The sequence below is a fragment of the Camellia sinensis genome, chromosome 11 (assembly GCF_055761805.1).
Source record: "Camellia sinensis isolate YWXY chromosome 11, ASM5576180v1, whole genome shotgun sequence".
In the NCBI taxonomy this organism is placed as follows: domain Eukaryota; kingdom Viridiplantae; phylum Streptophyta; class Magnoliopsida; order Ericales; family Theaceae; genus Camellia; species Camellia sinensis.
Window position 1 is genome coordinate 33,796,953 of NC_138971.1, and position 7,443 is coordinate 33,804,395.

The 7,443-nt window shown below is 34.1% G+C and overlaps 1 pseudogene; it reads left to right on the plus strand.

The window, feature by feature from the left end:
* Positions 1-405: 405 nt before the first annotated feature.
* Positions 406-2,832, plus strand: LOC145801902 (putative late blight resistance protein homolog R1B-17; annotated as a pseudogene).
* Positions 2,833-7,443: the final 4,611 nt, after the last annotated feature.

The window sequence follows — 7,443 nt, forward strand, 5'->3', positions numbered from 1 at the left end:
AAATTGAATTTCCTCTTTGTTTCATCTTTACTTTTACTTTTGGCATTGCAATTCTGCCTTCAATGTTTCCTTTTGGATCCAAACTCAAGAAGCCACTTGCTCCTTCTACTACTTCACTCTGAAAGATCTTTCTTTTAAATTTTTTTTTTTTGGATCGACAGCACCACCAACCCATTTCAAGATTCTCCTGCAAAACACCCACAAAGTCTTTCCTTATTGAACTCCGTCTTCAGAACACAAAATTTGAGGGATGCGAAAGAGAAAGGTAGAGAAAGAGAAAGAGGAAGAGAGAGAAAGAGAGAGAGAAAGAAAGATAGAGAGATGGAAACAGAAAGAGGGATTCGGGAGGGAGATGGGTGAAAATTATTCTGTCTTGGAGAAACTGAAGTATCTAATGATCAGTAAGGCGTGCAATTTGACAGCAGATCAGATAGATCATATCGACTCCTTTTACAATCGGCTAAGATTCCCAGCAATCATTCTCAAGGATATGGACGAGAAGCAGTAGCAGCAGCAGCATGAGCTGAACCATGAAGCTAAAAACCTGCCGATGCAAATTTATTATGTGATCTGCAAGACAAGACAACTCATCCGTTCTTTTGATGTTGAAATTCTAGGGCATAGGGACAGCAACAACAACGGTGACAGTTGTTTTGATATTTTAATTGGTATAAATATCATGGAAGAGATTAAGACGATCGAGGCAAAAGTGGTGCAGTTTTATGACCAGATATATCATATCCAACTCCTCCTACATGATGATGAAAAGTCTTTCCATCATGGAGTCCACTCATCAATATCAATGGAGAACAGAACCATGGTAGAGGAAGAAATTACTGTTGGCTTTGATGATGAGGCGTTAACTATAAAAGAGCTACTTGTTGGAGGGAAGAAGCAGCTACAAATGATATCAATTGTTGGGATGCCTGGACTCGGTAAGACAACTTTAGCCAGAAAACTGTACAATGATCCTTACATCACACAATACTTTTATATTCGTGCATGGACCTATGCTTCTCAATTACCCAGAAAAACAGATATGTTGTTGGACATTTTACGTTCTGTTAATGTTGCCTTTACCAATGAAATTAAAAACATGAGCAATGAGAAGCTACGCGAAAAGAAAATTGAAAACATGAGCAATGAGGAGCTAGGCGAAACGTTGTACAAACAATTAAAAGGCAAGAGATATCTCATTGTCATTGATGACGTATGGGATATTGGTGCCTGGGTCGATCTTAAAATGTATTTCCCCAATGACAACAATGGAAGTAGAGTTATGTTCACTAGTCGCCTCAAAGAGTTGGCTATGTATGCCTCACCTGATTGCCATCCTCATTGTCTGCGTTTTCTCACTGAAGAAGAGAGTTGGGAGTTATTACAATGGAAGGTGTTTCAAAATGAAAGTTGCCCTTCACCAGAACTGATTGAAATTGGGAAGCAAATAATGAAAAAATGTGAAGGTCTTCCACTTGCAATTGTTATAATAGCAGGACTTCTTGCAAGGGACAACAAGGCACAAGAGTCGTGGAAACAAGTTGCCCAAAGTGTAAGGTCATACATTGTTAGTGATCCAAATCAGTACTTGGACACACTAGCACTGAGTTACAATCACTTGCCTTGTCACTTGAAACCATGCTTTCTGTATTTAGGAGCATTTCCAGAAGACGAAGAAATCCCGGTGCAGAACTTAATTTGGTTATGGATAGCTGAGGGGTTTATACAAAAAATTGGGCAGAAAAGCTTGGAGGAAGTAGCAGAGGATTACTTAATGGATCTAATTCAGAGAAGTCTGGTAATTGTTGCTCAAAAAAGGTTTGATGGTCGAATTAAAGCATGTCGTATGCATGATTTGTTGCGTGATTTATGCTTGAAGAAAGCCAGCGAAATTAATTTCCTACAGTGGATTCACAATTATAAAGACGCTTCTTCTTCTTCAAGTATTTATCAAACAAATAACCAACGCTGCTTGTGCATCCGTTCTTACTTCTTGGAAATATGTGGTCATGTTCTCTTAGAGTCTTATTCCCCAGCAGTTGTTCAATCATTATCGTGCTTCAGAAATAAGTTTGAGAAAAAAAAAATCGTTACGACAACAATTTGTTTGGTGATGTGTGCTCGTTTATTTGTCGGACCTTCACACTTCTTAGAGTGTTGGACATATGGTACATCAATGCCTTCTTTTCAAGAGAATTAACACAACTTGTTAATTTGAGGTATTTGGCAATTAATTTGAAAGATTCCTGTGCATTACCGCCATCAATATCCTATCTCTCAAACCTTGAAACACTTATGATTATTGCTGAACAATGGAGTGTGGTTATTCTGCCATGTAGCATTTGGAAGATTCCAAAGTTGAGGCATCTTTATGCTAAAGGAGAAGCAGAATATGATGTGTCTTTATGTTCTAAAGTAGAAGTAACTGATCACAACCATCCCTCTATACTAGAAAACCTATTAACCATCACAAACTTAAACCCTTGTAGATATGTTCAGGATTTATTGGCAAGAACTCCTTTTCTTACAAAGCTTGGAATATGTGGACATCTGTTGTTAGATTCAGGGAAATTTCCTAATCTAGAATGTTTAACACACCTTGAGACTTTGAAGCTACAGAATGAGTTATTGTACCCAACCAATTTCCGACAGGTCAAGTTTCCTACAAATGTTAAAAGGCCAACCTTGAAACTTGCAGGGATAGAGTAGGAGGAGATAACAATCCTTGGGGTGTTGTTACCCAACCTTGAGCTTCTCAAATTAAAACAGGATGCTGGCTGGGGAGAGCAATGGGCAACAATTGATGGTGGGTTTCCTCAACTCAAATTCTTGAAACTGAAGCAGCTCAATGTTAAGCAATGGATCACCTGCTCTAGTCACTTTCCAAGCCTTCAACACTTATCGTTGGAAGGTTGTGGAAATCTCAAGGAAATACCATCTAGTTTGGGGGATATACTCACTCTGCAGTTGATTGAGGTAAACTTTTGTGGTTTCTCTGTTGTGGAATCTGTCAGGAAAATTAAGGAAGAGCAGGACAGCATTGGAAATAATTGGCTGAAAGTGCTGATTAGGGAATCTACGTCGATCCTGAATCCAATGATAATGTTATGTCTAAAAGGTGTGTTCTTTTTTATATTTATGTTTAATCTTTTCTTTCGTCTATAATATTTCTCATTTTAGATTCAACCCTACATCAAATAAAAGAATCAATCTTGTGTTTATGTATAAACTAGCATAAAACTGCACGGCCTTAAACAAAGAGGTTTTAAGTTTAAAGTTCCTGATATTAAGATTTTGTAAGATAAAGGACATGCAATATTTTCATAGTAGTTGAGGTCTATTAACATTTTCATAGAGAAATTTCAGCACAACGAAATTTCATTGTAGAGAAATTCCAGATTTACTAAGAAATTACACAGAAAAATTTCAACTTCACAGAGAAATTTCAAAAATTTTAGATAGAAATTTCAACTCGTCTTAGAAATTTGTCATAAAATTTCTTTGTAATTAGCTGAAATTTTTCTAATAATATTATTGAGGGACATTAACTAATAAAAAAAATAATATATTGGACCTCTCCTACAACCAAAAGTTAGAGAGGGATGTTTCACTAATTTTTCCTTAAAGAAATAGCTAAAATTTAAAAGAAAAATATAGTTGAGATTATGTGAATGAGTTGTATAATATATACTTTTATATTAGATTTTCTCGATTGACATAACGACTAAAATTTTTAATTTACAATTACATAATAAAATTCATTTAAAATTGGTTAAAATCGAAAATAAATCAGATAATGAAATAATTTTTTTTAGTAAGAGTAGCATTGACCCCTTTCCCCAAGCCATCCAAAATGAAGTCCTTTCTAACGTGCATCAAGCTCCACCTCTAAATCATTTGACTCCTCTTGTTAACCACTTCCAACTCCTATATCTAGTTCCCTTCCCTAGACACACTTTTTTATTCCCCTGCCCCTAATTACCCTTACAATTTTCAATCCTACGATCAACCTCTATGTGAACTTTGTCAGAATCTATACCAACTATATTCTATAATCTTTATCCTTGTTAACTACACTAACCCCTTGTATATAATCTCATCGAATGGATTGTCTTTTATGTAATTTATAAAAGCCTGGAATGGTTAGACATGTGGTGCAAAGTTAAAATTAGATCAAATATTAAAAATATGATGAAAAATCTTAAATCAATTAGAAAATGTGAATAAAAAAAATCTCATTTCCATGGGGTTCGAGTCTGTCTTATGTTTTGTACAAGTCATTTCTTGAGTTTGATGCAAGTTTTTTATGTGTGTCAAACTTTCATCCAAACGATTCGAATATATAGTGCAAATCTTTTTAGTTGCCCCACTGATATGCAATTCTCTTAAAATATAAACCCAAGATCGGACGTAATTTTAGTTATTCACAAACTAAGGCCTAGTTTGGCATAATACAAAAAAGTCAAAAAGTCAAAGTCACTATTCTATTTAAGTCACATCATCTCATTTAAATCACATCATCTCTCTACCACATCACTTCAAACCCAATCCACCAACCCACATTTCATGTTTTTTCGTAAAAAGTTGAAAAGTGCGTTTATTTAGATCATCCCAAACAACCCCTAAATATTACAACATTTGTACCAACTTATCTTGACCCAATTCCATTTAATACCTTTTCTTTATCCGATCCAGCACTCTAAACAAACATTTTTTACTTTTTAGTTTGAAAATTAATTAATTTAAATATTCTAGCTATAATTATATATATATATATATATATATATATTGGAGAAATCAATCTATACATAATTAAAAATATAAATTTGTAAATATTGTCTGAATGTATAAAGAAATATTTTGGACATAAATCATTTTGTTAACCAATTAATGCCTATCTCATGGATATATACATATACAAGAAGATAAAACCTCTAATTTGACCTTAATATCACCGGTCAGTGTAATTTCAGAAAAAGGAGGGGATGTCAGTGTAATTGTGAGAAACCTCAAGGGAGGTGACTGTAATTTATCCCTATAAGTTTTATATTTTATTTACATATATTTAAGATAATTGCATAAGATACTTGACATTATTTGAATAATAATTATGCTACATTTGGATAATGATTATAGGAAAAATAAAATAAAATAAATTAATATATATATATATATATGTATGTATTTTTACTATCATCTAATTCATTTTTTTCATATTCTTAACCCAACCAGAACAAAAAATAGTTTCTTTCACTTCTTTTTTATTTTTTATTTTAAAATTTTTAATTTAACTGAGCATATAGCATTTTATGTTTTGTCATATTTCATTTTCATTTTTTATTTTTTATTTTTTAATTTTTGTAAACATTTTTGGAATCTGTAATATATAAGTATTGAATAGCAATAAGTATGGAAAAAAAAAATTAATGATCTTGAAAAGGTAATTCAAAAAATTATCAAAAAATAAAGTGTATGGAGTATGTGTGTGCTTAAATTTGACCACACGACCAATACTCTGATCTTCCTCCTGGAATTCTAGGAACATAGCCATAGAACAGGCAATCTAGATCCACGTTTGCACAATTAGAAGAATAACTAGTTGGTTGCTCGTCAATCGGGAGGGCACTCCGATGATAAGTCAATAAACTAATATCTCAATAATATTTCAACAAAGTAACGATTACTCAAATTAACACACATAAATTCACATACCTCTCACACATAGGGGTGCCTTCCTAGAGGTTTCCTCCTCTTAGAAGTAGTGATCAAATTAAACACTTATTCCCTTTTGGAATAATACAACATCAGGATTCATTTCTCCTAGTTGGGTTAGGGTTAACCTCTGAAAAGAATCCTAAATACACCAAACCTAGAAGTCATTCATTCACTACGATTCTTGTCTTTCACTAAATACCTCGGCCAATCACATTCCTCCATGTGGCACTTCGGGCCAAGGTCATGCCACGTGGACATGTCGAAAATTGTCTCCACAACTGGCCCCCAGATCCTATCACCTCAGTAACCGTAACCACAACTAAGGCTACTGAAGATAGAACTATTATGACAATTATAACACACGTACAAAACTATCATAAGGATGTAGGATAGCATATTAGCAGTACACAATCCTCTCTTCTATAACAAACTTAGTTAGAATCTATAACTAATCTAGAGATAGTTTGTTTTGTTTCTATATCTACATTGATCAAAGACATGTATGTGTAGTTGAGTTCATAATGAAATAATAGGAAATATTTTTTTTTGTTCTTTCTGTCTCTCTCTATTTTCTTCATGGTATTAGAGTGAATTAAAACAAGAGGAACATTGGAATTAGTATTAGACAATACAGAAGGAAGTTTGTGACTCTTTGAGACACAACAATGACTGCAAAAAGAAGAACAGTCTTTATGAGAAAGGGAAAAACCATAAGTTTTAGCTATATGATGAAAAACATCTGAAGAAGGATCCCTAGTCTCTTATGCGAAGTAGCTGCTAGAGAACTAATACTAGGAAAAGCGTGAAATTGCTTGGGTTGGGACTAGGTCTAGATGTTATAGCCTAGCTAGTTGGCCCTTGAGAGGTGGTCAAGCAGCCCGCTGGCTCAACCCACAAGCAAAAAATAGGAAAAAAATTTATTTAAAAAAAAAAAAAAAAAAAGTAAGCCCAATCTTGATTTGTTGGGGTTAGCCCATGGTCCACCCCGCTAGCTCATCGGCCTAAGATTTTTGGCTCTGGCATGGCGCGGCCCACTAGAAAAAACCTACTGAGCTTAGCCACAGAAGAGTTTGAGCACCAATTTTGCAAGTTGAGCCAGCCTGGCCTGAGTGTACTCACGATGCAACTTGTCTTGTTATGACCTACCATCCTCAAAACTAATCAGTAAGTTTCCTCCTGTGATGGATATATTGATTTGAGTATATCAAGTGGGCACAGGGCTGGGATAACTATCCTCAAACGAAGTTGATGTTTAAACAACTTACTGAATCTTTTCTTCTAATGCTTCTGCTAAAATAATATTCGGAAAAATGAGTAGTACCCCTTTATCAATATTGTATTGGCTATTTGTATAAAAAACAATACCTTTTCTTTTTCTTTTTTCTTTTTTCCGCATAATTTAGTAAAATTTCAAAATTGTTTCAATTTTTTGGAAACAAAAATGAGACACCAAACAATTTTTTTGTTTCCTGTTTTCAAAATATTTGTAAAACATAGACAAAAGATTATAAACATAAACATTACCAAATGGGAGTTTAAGAGCTTAACCTTAAAAAAATCAGGAAAGGGTGGGAGGGGATGTTGATCCTTCGCTTGTTACCCAATCTTTGTCGAGAAGTGTTGATCCTGGTAAGTATTGAATATTAACCACTCGACCATAGATCCTGGTAAGTATTGAATATTAACCACTTGACCATAGATCCAACTATAAATACATAGTTCTCTGTATCT